The 26,299-nt window shown below is 39.7% G+C and overlaps 1 protein-coding gene across 10 annotated transcripts in view; it reads right to left on the bottom strand.

Moving 5' to 3' along the window:
- Positions 1–26,299, bottom strand: part of SGK3 (serum/glucocorticoid regulated kinase family member 3) — a 149,168-nt gene that overhangs the window by 55,526 nt on the left and 67,343 nt on the right. For 3 of the 10 annotated variants that reach the window (XM_030859626.3, XM_060286986.2, XM_060286985.2), the window contains exon 1: positions 12,202–12,331. The exons of 5 other annotated variants lie outside the window; for them this stretch is intronic. The gene's annotated coding sequence lies outside the window, so the exon portion shown is untranslated. Of the gene's footprint in view, positions 1–12,201; positions 12,332–26,299 lie in introns of those variants that run through there. 2 more of the 10 variants (XM_030859629.3, XM_060286984.2) reach the window with 2 other exon arrangements.

The raw sequence follows: 26,299 nt of genomic DNA, 5'->3' as shown, positions 1-26,299 counted from the left end.
TGTTTGATGCATCCTGATAACCTTCCTATAGAGGGAGGGGAGGGGAAACTGATAATCTGGCACATAGTGATACCAAGATCACTCAAATTCCCTGTCCCAGGATGAAGTAAAGGTGGTGAGCAAGGTGCTCTAAGTCCAAGTAGATGATGAAAATGTTGATTTCAAAGATTGTGACATGGGCTGCGGCTGCTTCTGATGATCTTTGAGAATGTGCACCAAGCAAACGACAAATTGAAAGTTATGAACTCCCAAACAGATGAGTGGAAAATCTACGGCTGTTATAAAGGAGTCCTTTTTTTCTAACAGCTGCTAATCTGACAGGGCTAAGGATCAAGCCACAGTTTGATGATAAGGGCTGCAGAACCAATTAAACATGCAACCCTGCAAAGTCAAATGATCCTAAATCATGGATGCAGCACTGGGGCAGATACAAATGAGGCTAAGAATGTTGAACTCCACATTCCGCTGAACATGTCTGCTGAAAGCAGCAATTTACAGCCCTCTGAGAAGACGCAGCCTCCTAACCCACCCCCCATAAAACCCTTTCAAGTAGTTTCACAAGGGGATGCCACTTCTCTTCACCACCTACTCCCACTAACCCCTCATGGCCTCCTAATGGGAATTAGGTGCCAAAAGAGCCCCGAAAGAAGTTCAAAGCCTACTGAGAGGAGCCTAACATTCACAGGATGTTAGACCAAGGAGGACTGAGTGTAAGATTGCTGTGGCCCTACACACAGCCACAGATGTATCCCACCAAGCTTTCTCCAGACCTTACCTAAGAGGTACCAGCAGCCATTCACAAGGGTGACTGTCCACTGGGGAAAGACAAATGTGTAGTCGTTCCAAGGGTTACCGGACACGAGCTCTGAACTGACACTAATCCCAGGAGACCTAAAACGTGGTCCACCAGTCAGAGCACCCATCTCACTCCAGAGAGGAGGTGAGAGATAAAGTCAACCCTGGTGTCTCATGGTGGGTCCAAGGGGAGCACAGGCCCATCCTGTGGTTATTTCCCTAGTCCTAGAATTTTAGTGGAAATAGATATACTTAGTAACTGGCCAAATCCCTGCATTGATTCCCTGTTCTGTCATAAAAGCCATTAGGGAAGACAGGGCCATGAAGAAGCCCTTGGAACTCTCCCCCGTTTCCCCACAAAGAAAGCAATCCAATAACTATACCCCATCCCTGGAGAAGCTCACAAACCAGTACCATCATCAAACATTTGAAGGATGCAGGGGCGTTGGTTCCTATTACATCCCCGTTTGGCATGCCTGTTTACCTAGACCAAAGGCAAAAGACCTTAGAGTATGACTACGGATCACTACAAATTTAACCAGATGGTGATGCCAATCACGCCTGCAATTCCAGATGGGATATTTTTGCTGGAGAAAATAAGCATAACCCCTGACATCTGGTAAGCAGCTACTGACCTGGCAGAGGGTAAGGGGAACGTAAAATAAGTACTAGAAAAAAAAAGGAATGATTACCAACTTGAGCCAAAAGATTAGCTACAGACGCAGAGACTACAGCAGCTTTGTTTCAGTTTTTTTCTGTTACATTACACAAAGAACACTAGCAGTGCCTCCATGGGGGAGCACGCATGAACTGGCTGCAGTGACTAGAGGACCTTCTGTTTCCCCTGAGTTAGGAACAGGAGCCTTACGCCCAAAGGGTGAGTGAGTACTAACGGACAGAAAGAGGAAGTCTGCGCTGGATATTCTCTGTTTTCCTTTTCAGATCCATCTCCACCCTGCTCCACACCCCAGGGCACCAACCTCTAAAGCCTGCACCCCACAGGCTCCCTTGCCCTATAGCTGCTGGTTGATTTCATCCAGAGAGGCACTGGCAGGACATGGGGTGGAAAGAAAGGGATCAGGAAACAGAATTCCTCACTCTGCTCCCTCCTGGGTAGGCTGCTGCTTGGCACTTGCTGCGTTCCTCTCTGTAAGGCCAAAGCTTCTGTCAGGAGATCCTTTCTCCTTTCTCCTATGACTACAAATTGTACAGATGTACAGTTCTCTACCTCGGGTCCTTGGACACGTTTAAATTATCTGAGCCTCAGCTTCCTAATCTAGGAAGTGAAGCTAGCAACACTTCATATGGTTGTTTTAAGGATTCGAGATGAGTGTAAAAAACCCAGCACTGCACAGGCAGTCAATAAACTGAATCAAATACATTAACAACTTGTTTCAAATTTGTTTTTATTCCTTCATTCAACAAACACTTATTAAAGCTTTCACTATGCATTAAGCAACAGAAAAACAAAGATAAAATTCTGCTTGCAAGGAACTTACCTAATGCGGTTGAATGATAAGCAATATAGAACCTTCAATAGTTGGCTAAGTATGATTTTAGATGTATGCATGGTACACTCTGAGAGCACAGAAAAGGGACACAGATGCAGACTGTCATGTATCCTCAGTCTTGCTAAAAATAAAGCCAAGCAGGTATGGGAGCAGAAGTTTGAAAGATATCACACTTGTTTGCCTCAATTTTCTCTGGAAAAACGAGCTAAAGTCATAGGTTGGAAATGAATATATTGCTGTGAAGAAAAACGTAGAAAGATTAAATCACTTGCCCTAGCTAGTATCCAGCAAATAGGCAATAGAGCTAGGGTTCAAATCAAATCTGTTCAACTCCAAAATCTATATGTATTAGTTTGCTATTCCACATTGTCTCTCCTTAAGAAAGATTTTCCTTTTCTTCAAACTAAATCAAACTGGCAACCTAACAATATTTAACATTGAGTGGCTAAGCAAGATTATAAACCAGACTGTGCTTTACTTGTATCAATCTGATTGCTCCTCACAACAGCCCCACTGAGAGGAAACCCAGCAGAAAATGAAGCATAAAAAGATGAAGTAGGGCTTCCCTGGTGGCACAGTGGTTGAGAGTCCGCCTGCCGATGCAGGGGACATGGGTTCGTGCCCCGGTCCGGGAAGATCCCACATGCTGCGGAGCGGCTAGGCCCGTGAGCCATGGCCGCTGAGCCTGCGCGTCGGGAGCCTGTGCTCCGCAATGGGAGAGGCCGCAGCGGTGAGAGGCCCGCGTACCGAAAAAAAAAAAAAAAAAAGATGAAGTAACCCACCCCAGGTAGTGGAGTCAGGATTTGAACCAGCAGTGGTCTGACTTTACGACCTTTACCCATTATACCACACTGCCTCTCCAACATATATATGCTCTAAAGAGTCCTCTGGAAAGCAATGAAGAAGGTTCATAGATGTTATTTTTAAGTGGTCAGAAGTAAAATTTTGAAAAAGCAACCCTATTACTGTAAATTTAAGGTATATTTATTCTGTAAAACTGAAGCAATTAAAATTCTGCAAAATCATCCAGTGGCCAGGCAGCCCAATAAAACAGAATGAGAAGAGGACTGATATAAGAATCCCACACTAAGAAAGAACAGAACAAAAAGCTGTGTTCACGTGGGAATAAAAGTTGGGACTTTTGGGCAGGTTAATAGGTATGCAGGGCTTTTCAAAGAGGAACCAGAAAAGAATCTGCCTTCACTCTGCTGGAGAGTCACAAGATAATCTTGTACATTGGTTCCCAGGAGCAGCTGGCTTGCCTAGGGGTAGATCACATGGCTCTAAGGAGACGTAGTTCAGATACTAACCCAGAAAGGAAGAGCTAACCTTAACATCCAGCTAATGAAATAACTCAGACAAGCCCAACATAACAAAAAGAAGTGGGTCAGATGAGGATAGAACTTTCAGAAGCCAGCTGGATCTTAGGAGTGAGAGTGCTTGGCAAAGATAATGTAACAGCTAGTAAATATTGTATTTATAGTGGTTCTCAACAGGGGAACATTTGGCAATGTCCAGAGACATTTTTGGTTGTCACAGCTTGGGCGGCTGCTAGTAGCTACATGTCAAGGATCATGCTAAGCATCCTACAATGCACGGGACAATCCCTACAACAGAAAATGACCTGGCTCAAAACGTCAGTACTGCTGAGGCTGAGAAACTAACATTTACTGAGTACTAACACCAGGCATCGTTTTATGTAACACATCACTTACTCCTCACAGAAGTGTCATTATTCCCATTTTACAGATGAAGAAACCTAGGCTATCAGCTCCACATCCTCACACAGCTTTGGGTGGCAGCACTGTGAAGTGAACATGGCTCTGACCCAAGAGCCCAGTGTGAACATGCTGCCTCTCAATTTCCTATGGTACTGCTGCATACACCCCATTCTTCTAAATCACCTCTGGAGAAACAAACTGATGGGAAGGGAGCACCAAGTGTCCATTAGCAACTGGGTTATAGAAAGAGACACGCATAGGAAAAGCAGCTTTCAACTCGGCCACCAGGAGGGGTCAGTGCAGCACAGAGTGTCAGGAGTGCTGCTGAAGACATCACCCATCAACATCTAACCAACAGCTTAGTACAGAGCACGCTGGGGTGGGGTGGGGGGTCCCATCACAAGGACGATCAAGGGCTAAATTATGAAATAAAGACAATACAAAAAGGGATGCTACCACAGGATTTTTTAAAGCATTAATAGATTTATATTTTTAATTTGGGGCCTGTAAAAAGTAGAAATATGAAAAAAAGATGAAATTTCATGATAGAAAACTGTCCAAATTCATGTTATATTAAAATTTTTTTGATAAATATTGATTAAAATAGATGGATATTAGTTAAAGATTTCTTTTTTTTTTAAAGAATTTTCCCCTTCATTACCATGCCCATCTTCTTGTCCCTTGTATGCAATTATTGTCCTGGATTTTGTCCATCTTTGTTTCAGACAGCCAAAAAAAAAAAAAATGTTCATAAGAAAGTCAAAAGATTCTTCTGCTTTTCCCTCTAAAATATAAGCAGAGACATTCTTAACTCCATTTCCTTCACAATCATGAAGACTGTTTGGTACTGACTAGTGGACTCTACCCAAATTACAAGGTAGATACTTTTATAATTATCAGTATCCACTCAACTAATATGGCAGAGAAGGGTCAGTGATTCATACCAAAGCACAAAGGGAAATTAAGAACAATCCTGTTCCAAAAGGAAGGCGCAGGCCTAGAAGAGCTACAGATTTTCTTCATCCAGGGGGACAGCACTGGATGCTGTGTGTTTGGAAACAAGGATCCAAAGGAGGGAGCCGACAGAGACAGTCGAGGAAGAGACAAAAGAAAATCTGTGCACAGGCTTTGGGCATGGCATGGGGACTGGTATGAGAAATGGGAGATGGGGACTGACCCAGAGAATAAGAAAAAGAATTGGGGGTGGGATGAGGGCAGGAATTATTACCTAGGAGGGTACAGGTCAAGCAGATAGGTTTCATTTTAAACTATATTAAAAGCACCTTCCCAGGACACTCTTACCCCAGGCTAACTGGTTACTTTATTGAAAGTTTACTGTAACAGTATATAATCTGTATCTGTTTATTTCCCCTTCACAGAATACCAGCTCCAAATGTATCTGAAATGTTTCAAGAGAAACAAAGCACATCTTTGTCACATCTGTAAATTAAGTTCATTGCAGAAGAGGTGAAAATTCTAACAGGATCTGCCAATGGAAGATACATAGTAACCTTCCCACACATATCACATGATGAATCCGTTACAACTTTTCCTGTTTTCCTTCCTTTCTCCTATATCCTTTCTCTAATTCCCACCCCACCCCCTCTTTGATTTCTCTCTTTCTGTATTCACAAAGCAGTCCTAGTTTTTCGTAGGTTTATTGTATCTCTTACTTGAGACATCTTTTATTTATCCTAATTCTCGATAAAGAAAAGTGATATAAGAATCAGAAATAAAATCTGTGCAAAATATCCAATGAGGAGGCACAATACAGAATAATCTGCACCCAACAATTTGATAGGACTGTTCCAGAATCGGGACAAAAGTTATGTGAGTCTGTTGGTTTTCTGAAACTGGCTGCATTTTATTAAAGACATCTGAGGAAGGGACTGAGTGAGGAGGTGGAAGTAACTGCTGACAGTCCGTTGTTCTCCAATACTAAAATCTAAACTGCCAGGAGAAACAGGAAGGCCTGAAACTTACCGCAACTAACATGCCCCTCTGCTGGTTCCAGAACAACAGGGCAAGGGTGTAACTGCAGCAGCAATGCTCTGCTCTACTCTCCTTGGCCTCCCAAGGCCACCATCTTGGGTTCCCCATCACCAGAACACCTGCCCTACTTCCAGCTTCCCAAGCTTTCCCACTGAGAGGCACACTACCACATAGAACACTTCCAAGGATGACTCCCTGGGGGACTGTGATCACTGGCAGAGAGATGGGGGGATGGTTGACTACACGAGGCAAAAGAAAAGTGAAGGGGGGATTCACATGGAACCACCAGTGGCAAAATACTGCAGGCCACAGGAAGCCTAGGGTAAAGCTGCTTCTGACTGGGGAGGTTGGGAGAATTCAGATTGAGGAGGTATCAAAAAATCCAAAAAACAAAAACCTAACTAAAAAAAAAACCCCACAAAAAAAACAATCACCATCACATCTCACAGTCTCTTGGGAGCACCTCCAACCTGGGATCTCTGCTCTGTTCTAACCCCCTTCCAATCCATTCTTCCCACAGCAGACAGAGTGATTTTTTAAAATCACTGTAAGTCTGATAATTTCACACCTTTGCTTAAGCTCTTTCCAGAATCACCAATTTCTCCCCCTTTACTAGATCAATTCATTACTATACATACTAATATGCTAAAATATCTTAATAAAATTCTCCCTAAAAATACAGATTGATTTATTTAACAGATACTTACACAGTGCTTACCATGTACTACAGATATGTAATTAGTCTATGCCCCAACTTTCATTATTTACATGAATGATCCTATCTGATAACACCCTTAACGAAGGCGTTTTATAAACAAGGAAAACTCAGGGTAAACACAGGTGTATAACAGGGTGATATGGATACTTTACTTCAAAGCAAATATTTGCTTTCAAGATTCTGCTTCTGACAGTAAAACTTCACTGGTTAGCACATTAGAAGAAATTTCCCAAAGGACAAAATTTACAACCAATTACAAATTCAAATTATCATACACTTTAAGTATAAGCTGTAGTATGTTAGCTTTAAATCCTGACCTATGTTAGCTGTTGTCAGTAAAGATAATATGCAGAATTTTACCTTAAAGTTTTAACATTTCAAAAATTAGGACTTAACCCAATCAAATATGGGCAGAAGATCTAAATAGACATCCCTCCAAAGAAGACATACAAATGGCCAAAAAGCACATGAAAGGATGTTCAACATCACTAATTATTAAAGAAATGCAAATCAAAGCTACAATGAGGTATCACATTACACCGGTCAGAATGGCCATCATCAAAACATCTACAAACGATAAATGCTGGTGAGGGTGTGGAGAAAAGGGAACCCTCCTACACCGTTGGTGGGAATGTAAATTGGTACAACCATTATGGAGAACAGTATGGAGGTTCCTTAAAAAACTAAATGCAGAACTATCATATGATCCAGCAATCCCACTCCTGGGCATATATCCGGAGAAAACCGTAATTCGAAAAGATACATGCACCCCAATATTCACTGCAGCACTATTTACAATAGCCAAGACATGGAAGCAACCTAAATGTCCATCAAGAGAGGAGTGGATAAAGAAGATGTGGTACATTTATACAATGGAATATTACTCAGCCATAAAAAAAGAATGAAATAATGCCATTTGTAGCAACATGGATGGACCTACAGATTGTTATACTGAGTGAAGTAAGTCAGACACAGACAAATATATGACATTGCTTATATGTGGAATCTAAAAATCGTACAAATGAACTTATATATAAAACAGAAATAGAGTCACAGATGTAGAAAACAAGCCTATGGCTACCAGCAGGCAAAGAGGGGGGGATAAACTGAGAGACTGAGATTGATATATACACAGTACTATATATAAAATAGATAACTAATAAGTACCTACAGGGAACTCTACTCATTACTCTGTAATGACCTATATGGGAAAATAATCTATAAGAGTGGATATATGTATATGTATAACTGATTCACTTTGCTGTACACCTGAAACTAACACAACATTGTACATTAACTATACACCAATAAAAATTATTTTTAAAAATCCACAAAAATTAGGATTTATATACATATATTTTTTCCCTACCAACTCTTTCCTGTCAACAGAAACTGCAGATTCATTCCAGGAATGGTAAAATAAATTTAGATGATACTTGTAAGAAAATAAATTGGGCTAATGGGTGCCCTAGAATGGGAAAACCCCAGTTGAGGTTTGGGAGGCAAGAGAAAAGAAAAGAGAATTAAATTGCAGAAGTGTCTACACAAGTTCCTGAAACAAGTTTTAATTTATTAGAAAAAAATCACAAGTAAAATAAAAGCATTCACTCAACTGGAATATGTGCAAGCGTATGTTTATAATGAAATGAAGCAAAACATAGTAAACCAAATGCTGATAGAAGACTTAATAAAACTGAAAGCTTCAACAAGAGACAAATTCAAGTATCTTATATCTATCACCTTTCTCTGAAGAGTTAAAAGCTTCTGGCATATATCTTCTCCATATATCCAGAAAATAAATGACGAAAGAAATACGAACATTTTATTAAACAATGAAGGGAAAGAAGGTAAACTATTCTCCACAGATCAGAAAAAGGAAGAGAATGTTCAGTCTTACCAGCTCAGAAAACAAAGGGAGACAGTATTATTCGTGCCTAGAGATGCAAAAACAAAATAAAGCTTAGGAATAATTCCTCACAAGAAAATCCAAAGCTGCAGATGGCTCCATGAAGTCTGTCTTGTCCTAATGGTTTTCTGAGTGAGTTTATGTATTTTTAAAAATTAATTAATTAATTTTTTGGCTGCGTTGGGTCTTTGTTGCTGCGCCCGGGCTTTCTCCAGTTGCGGCGAGCTGGCGCTACTCTTTGTTGCGGTGCGCGGGCTTCAGCAGTTGTGGTTTTCAGGCTCTAGAGAGCACAGGCTCAGTAGTTGTGGCCCACAGGCTTAGTTGCTCCACGGCATGTGGGATCTTCCCGGACCAGGGCTTGAACCCGTGTCCCCTGCATTGGCAGGTGGATTCTTAACCACTGTGCCACCAGGGAAGCCCTGTGTATATTTTTTAAACTTGTACCTGTCCACCTTCGTGGATGTTGGGTTTGTTGCTCTCCCTGTACTTACTCCCTTCTAAAATCCAGACCTCAGTAACTTCATTGGAATCTTTTTAGGACTGAATTTCACCTGCCTTCTTCCTGAAGTGTCCATATTGTAGAAATGATGGTTGAGGCTCAATATTTAATGACTTAAAGACCCATTAAGGAGAACTTTAAGTTCACTTTTATTTAAAAAACAAATAAGTGGGTGCATATCTTATTTTTCCTCAAAAAAGTAACTGGAATTTGTGTGTGCATGCTTTCTGTCCTCCAGGAGCTTATATGTAGCAAAAAAGAAAAGACAAATGCCCAAAGAATTACAATTCAAGGTAGAGTGTGATAAATTCTTAAAAAGGCATGAAAAGTCACTAGAATTCAGAGGAAAGCAATACCACATCCAACTGAACCTATCTAGGTATTTGGGGTAGTGGTAACATGTAAGGGAGGTTTTGAAGCCTGGACACTCAAAAACAGAAAGAGCAGCATAAGTTCTCGGTACAAACAGGTTAACAGTCATTAGTCTTATTTGTCTGAATTCCTGCCTACTTGGGGGAAAAGACGGACTCATTAATAAAAAGAGAGAGAGAAACTGTCATGAAGCAACCTTGGGATTTTACAGGGTATTACCATTAAAGCCTTATTTTACTTTCACATTTACAAGCATAAGTTGGAAATCACTTTTCTTATATACAGGAGATAGAGACTGGAAAAGTGGATTTGAGATCATGTTGCAGAGAACTGAATGCCAGATTTCTCACTCTGGATTTCATTCTGCAGATAAGAATGTGAAGGCAAACGAAAAGGGAGCTGGTAGAGCTGTAGGTGTAGAGAAGGAAATGAAATGGAGGAGCGCCTGAAGAAATGGGAACTTGGTAACTACTGGAATGGCAGGTTTGCAAAAAACTGGAGAAGTCAGTAGCTATTTGCACATGGAGTGCCAAGTAGAAAGAGGACTTAAGTTGCCTCAAGGTTTTATTCCTGGGTAACAGGAGAAATAACCAGAAATGGGGAGAGGGTGGAGCAGGGCAAAATGAATTGTGAATTGGCTTAAGTACTTACTAGCCCTAGTTGGAAATGTCTGCATGTGACACTCTCTGGTGCCAGTCATTGTTTCCAGGCGCTTAGAGTACAGCAGTGAACACAACAGGCAAGCACCCTGCCCCCGTGGAACTTACCATCTAGTGGCAGACAAGAGATAATAGACAAATAGATAAATAGACAAATACACATTACAGGAAGAGTAAGGTTGTATGGCATTTTAAATAGGAGGCTCTGACTGAGATAGTAACATCTGAACAAACACCTACAGGTGAGGGAGTGGCCTCTACAAGGGGCCAGGGAAGAGTCAGCAACTAACAGACAAATATCTCCAAATGATTTCACTCCATGATGCTTTTGAAGTTAGCAGCAACTGCAACATATCTCTTACAGGAGGGGACCCAGTCCTATTTCCTTGGGCTAGCATTCCATGCCTATCTTACCCAATCAAGAAAACTTCACTAATAACACAATGATAACAAACTGCCTAGAAGGTCAATTTGTTTATACTGGCTGTTCACATTCCCTACATGAGAGAAAAGGACTGCATAAAACAACAAAACCAAAGCACTGTTAGAACATGTTTGTACAAAGCTTAAGAAGACAATCCTCTTGTTCTCAAAGCAATCATTGATGTAGCAACTTTCAGACTTGTGATTTAAATCAAAGGTGCTGAAGAATGATTATGAATCATGCAGTTAAGCTACCAAACAGGATGTTGCTGAGAGAAAAATTATTCACAGCACCATAAAACTGTCAAAAATAAAACTAGTACTATTATCAACACAAGAAGTAATATCATCCTTTGCTTTTATAATTTGTTGCTCAGCAGAGCTGAATTCTGGTCTAAGCCCTGTCATTTATTGGTTTTGGGTTTTTGGGCCTCATCCTTATTTGTAAAGGGCAGCCCATCTGATTTTTCAGATTCCTTTCAATTCTGAGTTTCCATGTGACAGGTTACGATTCTTATGATGTTTATTTAGTTTATGTATTTGGGTACTCTGGTTTACCTCATTTTGCAATAATATTACAAATAAGCACCCACCCAAAATAGTACAACTTATAAGTTCTGTATAAAGTGATATGAACTTCTTTTTAAGCACCAGAGCTTGGTGCTTAAAATGAGGCTACACTCACTGGAAAAGTGCCGCCTTTCTTCATGCCTCTTTCAGAACAATCTTCAAGACTGAGGTTTCTGTATCATTTGAGAGTGGCTTTGATTTGGAGCAAGGTAGGTGGATCACGTCTCTAGTACAACAGAAGAGTAATGAGACCTTTTCCAGTGGGACTCAGTCTTTGAATACTGTTCCAAAGGAATCCCCAAGCAACAGCTCTGCAGAAGGTTTTTCTTTCTGCAGCTTTGAAGATTAATGCCCATCTGACTGCATAATAAAGAAAACAGCCAAAGTTATTGTGGACTATGAGGCAGACACTAAGTAGTAACTCATTTAATCCTCATAAAAATCCTATAAGGCTTCATCTCTTCTTATTCTCATTTTTCATATGCAGAAGCAAAGTCATAGAGAAGTTAAGCAAATTGCCCAAGTTTTCACAATTAATAAGGAGATTCAAAGCCTGCTCGCTTAATCTCTACAATCCACTGCCTGTGTAAACCCTGATGTCCTTGTTTAAATAACAGTCCCATTACCAGTCGCACTCTTCCTGCAATCTGAATAATAACACGAAGTCAAAATAAAGCCGCATCGTAAGTTCACTACCGAGTTTCTCCTCCAGTCCTGAACCACAAACCAGAAATGTATTTTAAAGAATACAAAGTCTCTGGAGTACCTGAGGTCTCTCGAGATTTGTGTGGTGCGTGGAGAGGGGGTGCTTCCCGGAACTAATGAGGTGAACAAGTGCTGCAAAACTAGAGCCCGACTCGGACTCCCTCACTCAGGGTACTCACGCCACGCGGCCGCCAGCCAGCGCCCTGCGCTCCTACTCCGCGCGGAAGTGGCACCGGGGCCCGTCCGGCCAAACCACACCTGCCTCAGGCGCGCGTCCGCGGGGTGCCTCCACCTGGCCCACGCGGCGCAGGGCCCCCTGCCCATACTTACCTTCGGGGACCCACGCCCGGCGTGTGGCGAGCGGGAAGCTCCGCCACAGCTACGCCACACTCCACCAGGTTCCACGCCGCGCCTCGCGCCCCCAGCCGCGCCGCGCTCCCTACCCGGGCCAGACCTCCGGGCCCCGACCCCCGCGGCAGGGCCCGCCCCCACCAATCAACGGCGCTGTCTGGGCCGCTGGCCCCGCCCAAAGCGTGGAGGCACGGCTTTTGCTCACTCAGCTCCGCCCCCGGCTCGCTCCGGCGTCTGTGCTTCCGACAGAAGCTGTAGGCAAGGGTGCCGCTGGGAACGGCCTGCAGATGTGTGACCCCGAGGGAGGAAGGGCTGGATGCTAGCAGAGGGAAGGGATAAAAGGAGAGAGACAGCCGTTGGGGTAAGAGGAAGAAAGTCTTGGGAAGGGGAAGAGAAGCCACTCTCCCCGGGTTCCAGCTAAGGTGTAGGACTGGGTGAGACATCTTAAAATAACGGCGTTCACTTAGGGCACTGACTAATCTCATTGTCTTCGGGCAGGGCAGGAGTCACACACGGATTCTGGGTTCCATGCGTGAGAAGTCACAGGGAATGGGGTTTAGAGGGGCAAAGAAAGGAAGTAATTCCTTTACTGATCTCCACCACACAGCCTCTTTGTTTTAAAAATTGTGGAAAGGACTCCCAGTAAGAATCCTCACTCCAGACTTAAATAAACGTTAATCATTCCCTCTCCCTTCAAACAGCTCCCCTCAGACAACTTTTCAAGAGAGCAGACCTGAGTTTGTCATTAATGCCCATAGGGTACGACTGCAAGGTTTGCGACGGCGTTTATGGATAGAGAAAAAAATCAGACTACTGGAAAGGAATTATCGTAACTATTAATTTATTTGATTTGGGAAGGTGAAAAACGATTTGAGGAATCAAGTCAATAACTAATTGAATTATGGTGGGGAAAACACAAGAGTCACTTTGCCAGCAAGCAGGATTGATACACAGTAACCTTTGCTAGAAGAATTTCAGAAAATAATGCCAAGAGGCCAGCCTAGCTGTGTGGCCTGAAAGAAAGTCACAATAAGGAAGTCCTCGATTTCCTTATCTGTAAAATGAAGAGATTAGGCCAGGTGCCTTCATGATCTCTAAATGCCCTTCCTCACTCCACGTCATGCTGCCAGGTTCAACAATTAAAGGAGGAGGACCACAGGAAAAGCGCTGTCCAGTCGGGAGCCACACAGAGAAATCGGGAATTTTCAGAAAAAGCCTCAGGGATCTCTGGTATCATTTCATTCAAGCTCTCCTCTCTGACTTTTCTATTTGTGATAATAATAACACTCTACTCCTAGCTCAAAACTTCAGGCTCTTCTTCCCACTCAATCCTCACATTTAGTCACTAGGTCTTTGGTTTTCTCCATTACAGGGTCTCTTCAATGACCCTTCTCATTTTCACTGTCATCTCTGTGCAAAGTACAAATTCAAAGAACTCAGAATCTTGCATCTGACCCCTACCTACTTTTTCTACCTAATCTCCAACCACTCTCTGTGTACACATTTGTCTGACAGACTGTCTCCTCACTGTACAGTATCCACAATGTACAGCCAACACTCCTGCCGCTGCCGCTGCAAACTTACAGCCACTGCTTCTCCACTCAGAATACCTCTCCTCAGTCCTAGCTACCTGTTGGGACTATGATAGCTCAGCTCAGGGACCTCAATGCAATAAAACTGCTATAATGCTTAGAATCTGTACTGCTCCACTTGGCACTTAGCAAGAACTACCTTGTTTTGTTTTCTCTCTTATTTATCATATTTATCTTCAAAACTAAACCATAAGCTACTCACTGGATGTGCTCAGGTTCCAGCCAATCCAGGAAGAAAAAGCTATTTTCAATATCTCAAAAACCCTAAAAGAAATTATACGTTCATCAGCAATTAGGCTATCCAGGTTACCACAACAGCAAGATTCTCTGTTTTTGTCTGAAATTTTACTGAAGTAACACCAATTACTTCAAGCGAACAAAAGCTTTGATGGAAAAAAAAATTATAGTCACATATTATTATATGTGACTGATTCAAACAACAGGAAAATAAGTTATCATTAAATAAGACTTGTTTTGAAGACTACATCTTTGAGATTCATGGAGGAACATAAAAATAAAAAGTAACCTACCCATTCTTTGTCACCCCATTGCCCAAACAGGTGATAAACCCATAGTAAGTGCTTAAAAATATATTCATCTGACTATGGTTATTTTCCGTTTTCCTTAAGTCCCCTCTCTCCCTTGCTGTAATTAAAATACTGGTCTTCTCTTTTTCATGCAAATAAAATTGTTGGAGTTTCCCCTTCTAATTCCAAATAAACTTTCAAGAATAAGATAAACAAGAATCACTCAGTACTTCTTGGAGTTGGACTAGAAAGGTTTTTAGTGTTCCAGAAATAAACCCTCGATTCACAGTAAATTGCCTGTGTTAGGGGGCCCTACATACTATTAAGATCTTTAGAAAGTAAAATTTCCTTAACTGCAACCTTGCCGAAATGACACAAGTAGAAGCAGAACCAAGTTTGCAGAATGACTACCAAGTAAGAGTGAAAACTGATTTGCAATCTATCAATGGCTCCTTGTGTTTTGAAAATGTCACTGGCATGTTTAAAGGAAGCCCCAGAGCTCTGAGGTCTGGCCCAAACAATCTATAAATCACTAGTCACAGCAAACCTTTCTAATATTCTGGAGATTTAAGAAGTATTAAATAGGCAGACTAAACAATAGTCACACTTCATTTTACAGAGTGGTTATACTAGAGGCTTTTGGTTAAAGACTCTTGGAACTTTTCCTCTCCTCAAAGTGTGAGGTGACTATTAAGAATAGAGCCTTGAGGGAACTTCTGAATCCAGCCAAGATGGAGTAACAAGAACCATATTTGCCCTCCCACCTAAACCAACAACAACAAAAAAGAGCCAGACAAAATAAATAAAACAACACTTTTTAAGATATTAGATGTCAGGCAGTAAAGGAGAGTGATCCCTCAGGGATGGGAAATGAAGAAGGTTTACCCCAGCTTACTACCTTCAGAGACATTACAGGCCATGACATAGGAAAGGGGAATCGCAGGAGAGCCCAGCAGATTCCCTGAGCTGAGGAGACGGAGCTGTGAGTTCAGGGAGAACAAGATGGTTGGAGTTCACAGGACAAAGTATGGGAGACATAACAACAGAGGATCCCAGGATCTGCAAAGGGTCCTCCTCCTCAAGAATTCAACAGAGTTGATCAGTGCATGCATGTGAGGAAACTACCCAAGGCTGAGGAAAGAACAAACCATTGAAAGCATGAGAAGGCACAGTACTGGGCACTCTCAGAGGGACAGGAATAGTGGCTGTTCACACCAGGCTGACTAGAAAACCTCCCAATTCAATGAGGAGAGTACTCAGAAAGGTCCTGCCTTAGTACTGGAGAGTAATTAGCCCTAGACTAAATGCAGCTTGGATGCCACCAAAAAAATAAAAGATCTGAAAGAATCAAACTATTTTAAAGCAATTTAACTGCATCTGAAGATAAAATTCAAACATCTTTACAGGAATACAAAAATATTCAGCACCCAACAAGATAAAATTCACAATATCTGCCATTCAATCAAATATTACAAGGCACAGCAAGAGGCAGGAAAATATGACCAATAATGAGAAAAACCAATCACTGAAACTAACCAACAACTGACACAGATGTTAGAACTAGCAGACAAGGACATTAAAACAGTTATTACAATGGTAATATACTTAAAAAATTAAGTAGAGACAAGGAAGGTAAAAAATTTCTAAATCCAACTTCTACAGATGAAAACAATCTCTGAGGTGAATAATACATTGGGTGGGATTAACAGAAGAGTAGACATTGAAAAGGAAAGGATTGGTGAGCTTGAAGACACACAACAGAAACTTTCCAAAATGAACTATACAGAAAAAAAGAAAAGAGAATCAATGAGCCATGGGACAAGTTCAAGCAGCCAAATATAATTGTAATTAGAGTCCCTGAAGGAGGGTTGGGGAAGGAGATCAGAAAAGACGTGTGAAGAAATATGACTGGTATTTTTCAAAATTTGATGAAAATTATAAACCCACAGATCTGACAAGCTGAATTAACCCAAACACTAGGAACATGAAGAAAACTATACCAAGACATTTCGTTTTTAATTTTTTTTTTTTTTGCGGTACGCGGGCCTCTCACTGCTGTGGCCTCTCCCATTGCGGAGCACAGGCTCCGGACGCGCAGGCCCAGTGGCCACGGCCCATGGGCCCAGCCGCTCCGCGGCACGCAGGACGCTCCCGGACCGGGGCATGAACCCGTGTCCCCCGCATCGGCAGGTGGACTCTCAACCACTGCGCCACCAGGGAAGCCCCCAAGACATTTCATAATGAAATTATTAAAAACTTGTCAGTGATAAAGCAAAAATCTTAACAGCAGCCAAAGGAAAAAAGGCAGACTGTGTATGGAGGAGCAAAGGTAAAAATGACAGCAGATTTCTTGTAAGGAATAGTTCAAGGAAAAGATAGTGGAGCAACATCTTTGAAATACTGAACAAAAAAATTGTAAGCCTAGAATTCTATACCTAGCAAAAACATCTTTCAAACCTGAAGGAAATACAAAGATTTTTTTCAGACATATAAAAAAAAAAGCCAAAGAATTCATAACCAGCAGACCCACACTACAAGAAATGTTAAAGCAAGTCCATCAGACAGAAGGAAAATGATTCCAGGTTTCTGGAAGTATAGATGTGCACTAAGAATGAAGAACACTGGGAATACAGGTTTCCCCTGCTATCCAAAAGTAGAGTCTTCCTACGAAAGCTTTCATAACCCAAAATGGTGTAAAACTAAGTCAAAACGATATTTAGAAAGAACAACACTGAACGACTTAAACTGCCTGATATTATAAAGACATAGTAAAGCTATAGTAATCAAGACAATGTGATCATTAGAACACACAAATAGATAATTACAACAGAATAGACAGTGAAATAGAGCTTTGTGACCTTAGAAAGAGAAATTGCCTGAAGTATCACAACCACTCAAAAATAAGACTTAAATCCAGGTCTCCAACTTTAATTCCTGAGCTCTTTTCACTGTAACTGCCTTTCTTATCCAAGCTCATGTCTTCAATTTTCATCTCCATACAGTTGGCCACAATACATTTACCTGAAGCATGACCTCTTTCCCAACTCTAGTTCCAAATTTCCAACTACCTGCTAAATATCTCCCCGCCAAAATAAATAAATTCATAGTTTTCCCTTCAAGCATATTCTATTAATATTACCTCCTAATTAGTACCTAATTCTATTAATAGTACCTCCTTTTACCCAGTCACACAAGTTCAAAACCTTGATTCTTCTTGGACTTCTCCCTAGATCTTCCCTCCCTTTCCCATTTAGGTTCTCAGAGCCTTTGATAATTTTTTTTCTTTGTTTTGGCCACACCATGTGGCTTGTGGGATCTTAGTTCCCCAACCAGGGATCAAATCCGGGACCACAGCTGTGAAAGCACCGAGTCTTAACCACCGGACTGCCAAGGAATTCCCGATAATTTTGTTTTCTTAGGCTAAAATAGGCTAACTCCTCATCATTCAGGTCTTAATTAAACAGCTGTCCCTTAGACAGCCCTCTCCTATCTAAAGTAGGCCTTCCTCTGTTATCTCTATCATAGTAGCTTGTTCATTTTCTTCATACAACATTGATCACAGTTTGCTCTTTATTTCACTGTTTACTGTTCCACTGTACCTGCCCCATGAGAGTGCAAGGTCTATGAAAGCAAAATAACATATCCATTTGTTCACTATAGCATCCTTAGTGCCTAGAGCATATAATAATGGGGTGCAAATCATTAAGTGAATGAAGAGATTTGTTTCAAGTCTGACTCCACAATCTCTCTGGCACTTGTCCCTCTTCACTCCCACAGTTTAGGTCCAAGCCATCCTGTTGTGCTAATTTTCTAATGGTCTCCTAGTGTCCTCTCTTGTTCTTTTCCTATTCATGTTGTAAAATGCTGTCTAAGGAGAATTCTAGTCATGTCATTTTCTCTGTTCAAAAATCTTTAATAATTGTAATGTAATCTCTATCAAAACTCCAAAAGCCTTGTTTTGCAGGAATGGAAAAACCAATCCTCAAATTCATATAGATTTTCAAACGGCCCTACATAGCCAAAACAATATTGAATAAGAAAAAGGTCTCACACTTCCTGATTTCAAAATTTATCACAAAGCTATAATAATCAAAACAGTGTGGTTCTAGCATAAGGATAGATCTATAGACCACTGGGATAGAATTGAGTTAATAAATAGACCTATACATCTATAGCCCACTAATTTTCAACAAGGGCGCCAAGATCACTCAATGGGAAAAGGATAGTCTCTTCAAATGGTGCTTGGCCAACTGGGTATTCACACGCAAAAGAATGAAACTGGACTCCTACTTCACAACATATACAAAAATTAACTGAAGATGGATCAATGAACTAAAAGAGTTAAAACTATAAAACTCTTGGAAACACAGGGATGAATTTTCACAACCTTGGATCTGGCAATGGATTCTTAGATATGACACCAAAAGCAGGAGCAATAAAAGAAAAAATAGATAAATTGGACTTCACCAAAATTAAAAATGTTTGTGAATCAAAGGTCATTATTAGGAAATTAAAATGACAACCTATAGAGTGAGAGCATATAACTGCAAATCATATATCTGATAAGAGTCTAATATCCAGAGTAAAGAACTTGTACAACTCAACAACAAAAAGATAAATAACACAATTAAAAAGTGGGCAAAGGACCTGAATAGACATTTCTCCCAAGAAGATATATAAATGATCAAAAAGGACATAAAAATATGTTCAACATCATTAGTCATTAGGGAAATGCAATCAAAACCACAAAGAGATACCACTTCACACGCACTAGGATAGCAATAATCAAAAAAGTAGAAACTAAGTATTGGTGAGGATGTGGAGAAATTAGAACCCTCATACATTGTTGGTAGAAAAGTAAAATGGTGCACCTGCTGTGGAAAACAATTTGGCAGTTGTTCAAAAAGTTAAACAAAGAATTACCATAGGACCCAGCAATTTCACACCTAGATATATACCCCAAAGAACTGAAAACAGGTACCCAAATAAATATTTATACATGTATGTGAATAGCAGCATTATTCACAACAGCCAAAAGATGGAAACAACCAAATGTCCATCAACATAGACAAATTGTGATACAAATACTCGATGGAATACTATTCAGTCATAAAAAGGAATGAAGTGCTGACGCGTGCTACAATGTGGATGAACCTCAAAAACACTGGGCTAAGTCAAAGAAGTTAGACATGAGAGTTTACATCCTGAATGAATCCACTTACATGAAATATTCAGAAAAGGTAGATTCAAAGAAACAGAAAGCAGATTGGTAGTTGTTAGGGGCTGAGGGGATGAGAGAATGGGCAATAACTGTTCAATGGATATGGGGTTTAATTTGGGGGTGACAATAATGGTTTTTTTTTTAATTTTTATTGGAGTATAGTTGATTTACAATGTTGTGTTAGTTTCAGCTGTACAGCAAAGTGAATCAGTTACACATATGCATATATCCACTTTTTTTTTTTTTTAACATTCTTTTCCCATATGGGCCATTACAGAGTATTGAGTAGAGTTCCCTGTGCTATACAGCAGGTTCTTATTAGTTATCTATTTTATATATAGTAGTGTGTATATGTCAATCCCAATCTCCTAATTTATCCCTCCCTCCCCTTATCCCCTGGTAACCATAAGTTTGTTTCCTACATCCGTGACTCTACTTCTGTTTTGTAAATAAGTTTATTTGTACCCTTCTTTTTAGATTACACATATAAGTGATATCATATGTCTTTCTCTGTCTGACTTACTTCACTCAGTATGACAATCTCTAGGTCCATCCGTGTTGCTGCAAATGGCATTTTTTGTCCTTTTTTATGGCTGAGTAATATTCCATTGTATATATGTACCACATCTTCTTTATCCATTCCTTTCTTGATGGACATTTACTTTGCTTCAATGTCCTGGCTATTGTAAATAGTGCTGCAATGAACATTGGAGTGCATGTATCTTTTCAAATTATGTTTTTCTCTGGGTATATGCCCAGGAGTGGGATTGCTGGGTCATATGGTATTTCTATTTTTAGTTTTTTAAGGACTGAGGATGACAATTATGTTTAAAACTAGACAGAAGTAGCGGTTGCACAACACTGTATCAATAAATATACTAAATATCACTGAATTGTGCACTTTAAAATGGTTAACTTTATGCTATATGAATTTCACCTTAATTTTTAAAAAAACACCTTAACAATGATGACTGAATAAGATCTTATCAGCCTAGCCTCCTGGATCCTCTATATTCTGACCATCATATGACCTTACTTCCCCTTCATGTACCCAGTGCTCCAAGCAAAACGAGCCCTTTCCTTTACATGCAACACAGACTTCATTTCTCTGCATATGTAAGTCCAACTGATCTTTCAAGGCATTATTCAACTATAAGCTCCTTTAAGATTTTCTCATTCTTAAAAAAAAAAAAAAAAAAGATTTTCTCTTTCTTTTTGTGGGGATACTCTCTTTCCTGTAAGTTTTTATGAGCATTTTATCTGCACCTCTTGTTTTCTAACTCAGAGTATTTATTTATATCTATATATCCTCTATTAGCCAGTAATTGCCAGCAAGATCCATATGTGATTCATCCTCTTATTCCCAGGCTCCTTAGGATACGCTTACACAGAGCAGACACCTAAAAAGTTACTGAAGGAAAAAGATGGATAGAAAATGAATTTCTTCGTGACCCGGTCCGGGAGGATCCCACATGCTGCAGAGCGGCTGGGCCCGTGAGCCATGGCCGTTGAGCCTGCGTGCCCAGAGCCTGTGCTCCACAACGGGAGAGGCCACAGCAGTGAGAGGTCCGCGTACCGCAAAAAAAAAAAAAAAAAGAAAATGAATTTCTGCATATGAATCCTCTTGGCTTTCATTATAGGACTAGAGGTGTGTTTTATATTTTGTATCTGTGAATATATTTGACTCTAGAATGTCTAAAACACTTTGAAAATCACATGGGGTAATATTACAATTTCCTGATGAAATGGTTATAAAAATATTTCTGAACACTAATATAACTAGAATTACTTGTATCCTTGACAATAATTGCTAATGTTAACAGTACAAGTCATAATAATAATAGCTAACAGTTCTATAGCACATATGTGCCACACTCTCCAAGCACTTTATATATACTGATCCTCACAATAAGCCTATCAGCTATATAAAATTATCACCCCATTTTACAGGTGAAGAAACACCTACAAAGTCAAAAAACATATCCAAATGTCACTTAGCTAGTAATTGGTAGGCTTGGGATTAGAACCCAGGTACTTTGGTTCCAGAATCTATGCTCTTAACCACTATGCTCTATCACCTCTCTACAATAAGTTTTACTGTGCCTAATAAAATGTCTTTGAAAGGTCAATGAGTGCCCAAGAAAACATTTCCTAATATTACAGAGCAGATTAATGTGAAACTTTCACTGTTTTCCCAGACTTTGTGTTTGAAATTTTGAGATGACTAATAACTTTTAGAAATAAACTTAATTTCACTATACTGAAAGTATAATGACTAAGAAACAAAGTTGAAGCAGGGACACAATGTAACACACAATTAAAGATATAATAATGAATGAACTATAATAAAGGAACACAATGAAAGTATAAGTACAACAATGGGACTGTAGACCTGAAATATAAAGGAGCCTGAAAATTTCATAAAGAAAGTCTTCTGATAATATAATTTTTAAAATGTGAATTTCTGTATCTCAAATTCCAATATAATTCTTATGTGAAACAGTGCTTATATATCTTTTTGCTTAAATGCATGTTGGTTTACATACATATTAATGTTATAGTGAACGGACCTAACTCTATAAAAGAGAATTAGTAACCTATGATGTAACTATATTCAAGTCTCATATAGCAGTGGACCAAAGAAAATAAAATTTGATATACAAACAATTAGAGGTGGTTCATCTTAGAGAGGAAATAAAATCTTTGAATTTGACATCCAATTTAATCATTTTTCTCAAGCCTCAAAAGTCTTTTCTATTAATCTTGTATGCAGAAAATCATCTTATTAATAAGGCACTGAGTAATTTTATTTGACACTGGAATTTGGAATAGGCCTTTGGGTTTAAATTTGTCTGAAATGATTTATATGATATGGTCAGCAACTTTTAATCCACGATTTATTACCCATATTTCGTTTAAAATGCTGCCTAATTCACATTCCATTAATTGACACGGAGATTACAAGGACATTTTTATGCATTCCTTTGTATGCTAAGGGGGGACATTATTTTCCACCTTATTTTCATGATTCAATAGACTATGTCATAAATAGGTAAAGTTTTTTTTGTTTTTTTCCAGTATGGATCCCAGAGTTCAGCACTAACAGCTTCATTCATATGAATTTACCTTCTAAGATTTTTTTAAAATTAATTAATTAATTTATTTATGGCTGTGTTGGGTCTTCATTTCTGTGCAACGGCTTTCTCTAGTTGTGGCAAGCGGAGGCCACTCTTCATCACGGTGCGCGGGCCTCTCACTATCGCGGCCTCTCTTGTTGCGGAGCACAGGCTTCAGACGCGCAGGCTCAGTAACTGTGGCTCACGGGCCCAGTTGCTCCGCGGCATGTGGGATCTTCCCAGACCAGGCCTCGAACCCGTGTCCCCTGCATTGGCAGGCAGATTCTCAACCACTGCACCACCAGGGAAGCCCAACCTTCTAAGATTTTATTGTAAGTTCACCTTTTACCTAATTAAAACACTTGCAAGCTCTATTCCTTTGTAATTTTTCTCTATTCATACCAAATTTACATCACAATAACATATCTTTTAATAATAGAGTAAGAGAAACATTAAAAAGGTGATGCAACATCCCAAGTCATTTACAGACAATGAGGAAAAAAGGGAAGAAGAGAAAGACGACTATTCCTGATTCTAATTCCTTGGTCTGATATAATGATCTATAAATTACTAATTATTGATTTAGCTAATATCTGCATTAACTGAAGACTAACATTTTATTTGGCAAAGAGTATAATAAAAATTCAATTTAATTTAGTAAGTACTGATTACCTAAGATGCACACTGCTCTCCATTGGGCCCTATGTATAGTACATTAAGTGTATAAAATTTAAAAATCTTTTAATCCCACCATCTATTGTTGATAGAACAAGAAACAAATGTTATTAAATATATAAGTTAGGGGGCTTCCCTGGTGGCGCAGTGGTTGAGAGTCCGCCTGCCGATGCAGGGGACACGGGTTTGTGCCCCAGTCTGGGAAGATCCCACATGCCGTAGAGCGGCTGGGCCCCGTGAGCCATGGCCGCTGAGCCTGCGCGTCCGGAGCCAGTGCTCCGCAATGGGAGAGGCCACAACAGTGAGAGGCCCGCGTACCGAAAAAAAAAAAAAAATATATATATATATAAGTTATAGAGTGACCAATGGAGTACTTAAAAACGGTGATCTTACTACAGTGATGGGAGGAGGGCGTGCTGAGTGAGCTCAAGTCTCATGTATTATATGTAATTGTAGTTCAAAGATAATGTTCAAAGTTGACAAAAATCAAGAAAGGTATACGTTCATTATTTAGAGATATAGGAAAATATAATAGCAAGTAAAAGCAAAGAAGATTAAAAATGGCTCCTTCTCAAAATTAACCAAAGAGACCTAACTAAGTGATTAGAGGAATTACTTCAAGTGACTTCAAAACCAAGCACATTTCTAGTAGGAAAAACCCTGAGAATAAAAGAAACAAACAAACAAAAACTTTAAACTCTATTCAAGTAATCATATTGGTGGGATAAATAAAATGAGTAATTATCTTCGTGTCTTTAAGAACCAAGAATTTTGTTGTGGGATAAAAGAGGTATAGATGGTATTTTTAAAAAAACCTACAGTACTGAATTTCAGTTGGAAGTAACATTATATTTTGTATTTTACCTTTAATATAATATATACATATATATGTATCAATATTACCCAGCTCTGGCACAGAAAAGGCCTAAAATCAATGACCATTCCAGTAAGTGAGCACCACCTGCACCTGGAGAGTGGTCTCTAAATACTTCCCGCTAAAATGAATTAGGGCTCCTTGTAGAATTGATTGATGTGGAGCTGGGACAGGAAATGTACAAAATGAGCCTGGAATGTCTTAACTTCCTTAATCACTGCTATGATATCAATGATTACTCGAGTCACATCAAAGGCTTCGGAGGCCAACTCAAAGAGTTAACCAAAGATGGGAAAATAGGGCCTAAAAAAGAATAATGACTACGATGAACTGAAACACACTGCATGTTAAATCCAGGAGTTTACAGAGATACTAAAAAATACAAAACAAACCTCATGGATTACATTTGAATGATGCTAAGGAAATAAATCATTTTTTTTTGAAAACTGGTAAATAAAGGGTAAAAAAATCAAGCCTTTATCATGCCTTTCCAATATAAACTGTACCCCAAGTTAACCAAAGAGTTGATGAGGGGAAGTTTTTCTTTACAGAATTTCAGCTAATGAATAAAGAAGAACAGAATTTAAATACCACCATTTTGTAACCCCTAATGAATTAATGCATCGAGGCAATGATCATCAATAGCGGCTCACCTCATAAAAGAAGAACCAGCCAGACATTTTATACCTCCTGATGGAAAAACACACCAGCATTCATGAAGTATTCTTGCCAAAAATTCTGAACCCAAATCTCACAAATTATTAGCTCTAACTTCCACTGTATAGGCAATTCAGGGATCAGAGGTACATGATAAACGATATTTCAGGGATGCAATCAATAAAATTTAGTGGAAAATTCTATAGGACAAAGGACCTTGTTTCCTCATTACACAAATCGTGAAAGAAAAAAGTAAGGCAAAAAACATAGATTAAAAGACTTAACATTGCAAAACAACTATACCCCAATAAAAAATTTGTTTAATTAAAAAAAAGACTTAAAACGATACATCAACTACCAATTCTAATGTATGCATATTATTTAGATCGTGATTGGACTAAACAAACTGAAAAAATTATGAGGCAATTGGGGAAATTTAAACATCTGATTAAGAAATCATTGTATTATTTTCTTTTAGGTATGATGATGTTATTGTGTTATGTTTTTTAAAGAGTTTATATTTTAGAGATAACACTGAAATGTTTATGGATGAAATGACTTGATGTCTCAGATTTGCTTCAAAATTACATATATGATGGCGAGGGAGCGATTAGCTGAAATAAGATTCAGTCATAAGCAGATAATAGTTGAAACTGGGCAACATGTTTATGGAAGCTAATTATACTATTCAGACTAGTTTTGTATATGTTTGAATTTTCCTATAATAAAAAGGGTTTTTTCCTTAAAACAGTGTTTGCTTCAGGGGAATGGTGAGGTGAGAGACTGCTTTTTCATTATAAGCCTTCCTGTACTATTTTTTAAAAAGTTTTAGATACATGCATATATTTCATGTCTAAGGAAAGAGTCCCATCAATAACGTAGGAAATACCCATACAGGGCTTCCCTGGTGGCCCAGTGGTTGAGAGTCCGCCTGCTGATGCAGGGGACATGGGTTCGTGCCCTGGTCCGGGAAGATCCCACATGCCACAGTGCGGCTGGGCCCATGAGCCATGGCCGCTGAGCCTGCGCGTCCAGAGCCTATGCTCCTCAATGGGAGAGGCCACAACAGTGAGAGGTCCGTGTACGGCAAAAAAAAAAAAAAAAAAAGAAAAAGAAATACCCATACATTAAAAATTTAACCAGTCCATGATGATTTAGTTTTAAACTGAATGGTATACACCAGGAGTTTTCAAAGTATAGTCTATGGGACCCCTGGAAGGTGCTAAGATCCTTTCAAGCTATTTTCATAAAACACTAAGATGTTATTTGCCTTTTTCACTGTGTTGACATTTGCACTGATGGTGCAAAAGCAATATAGCAGCTAGAACTGCTGATGCCCCTGCATGAATCAAGGCAGTCACACTGCCGTACTAGCGTGCACTGCATTCTCTGTCACTCACTTGCAGTTTAAAAAG

This window comes from Globicephala melas, chromosome 17, assembly GCF_963455315.2.
Source record: "Globicephala melas chromosome 17, mGloMel1.2, whole genome shotgun sequence".
NCBI classification, from domain to species: domain Eukaryota; kingdom Metazoa; phylum Chordata; class Mammalia; order Artiodactyla; family Delphinidae; genus Globicephala; species Globicephala melas.
This window is presented reverse-complemented; position numbering and strand designations above follow the sequence as displayed.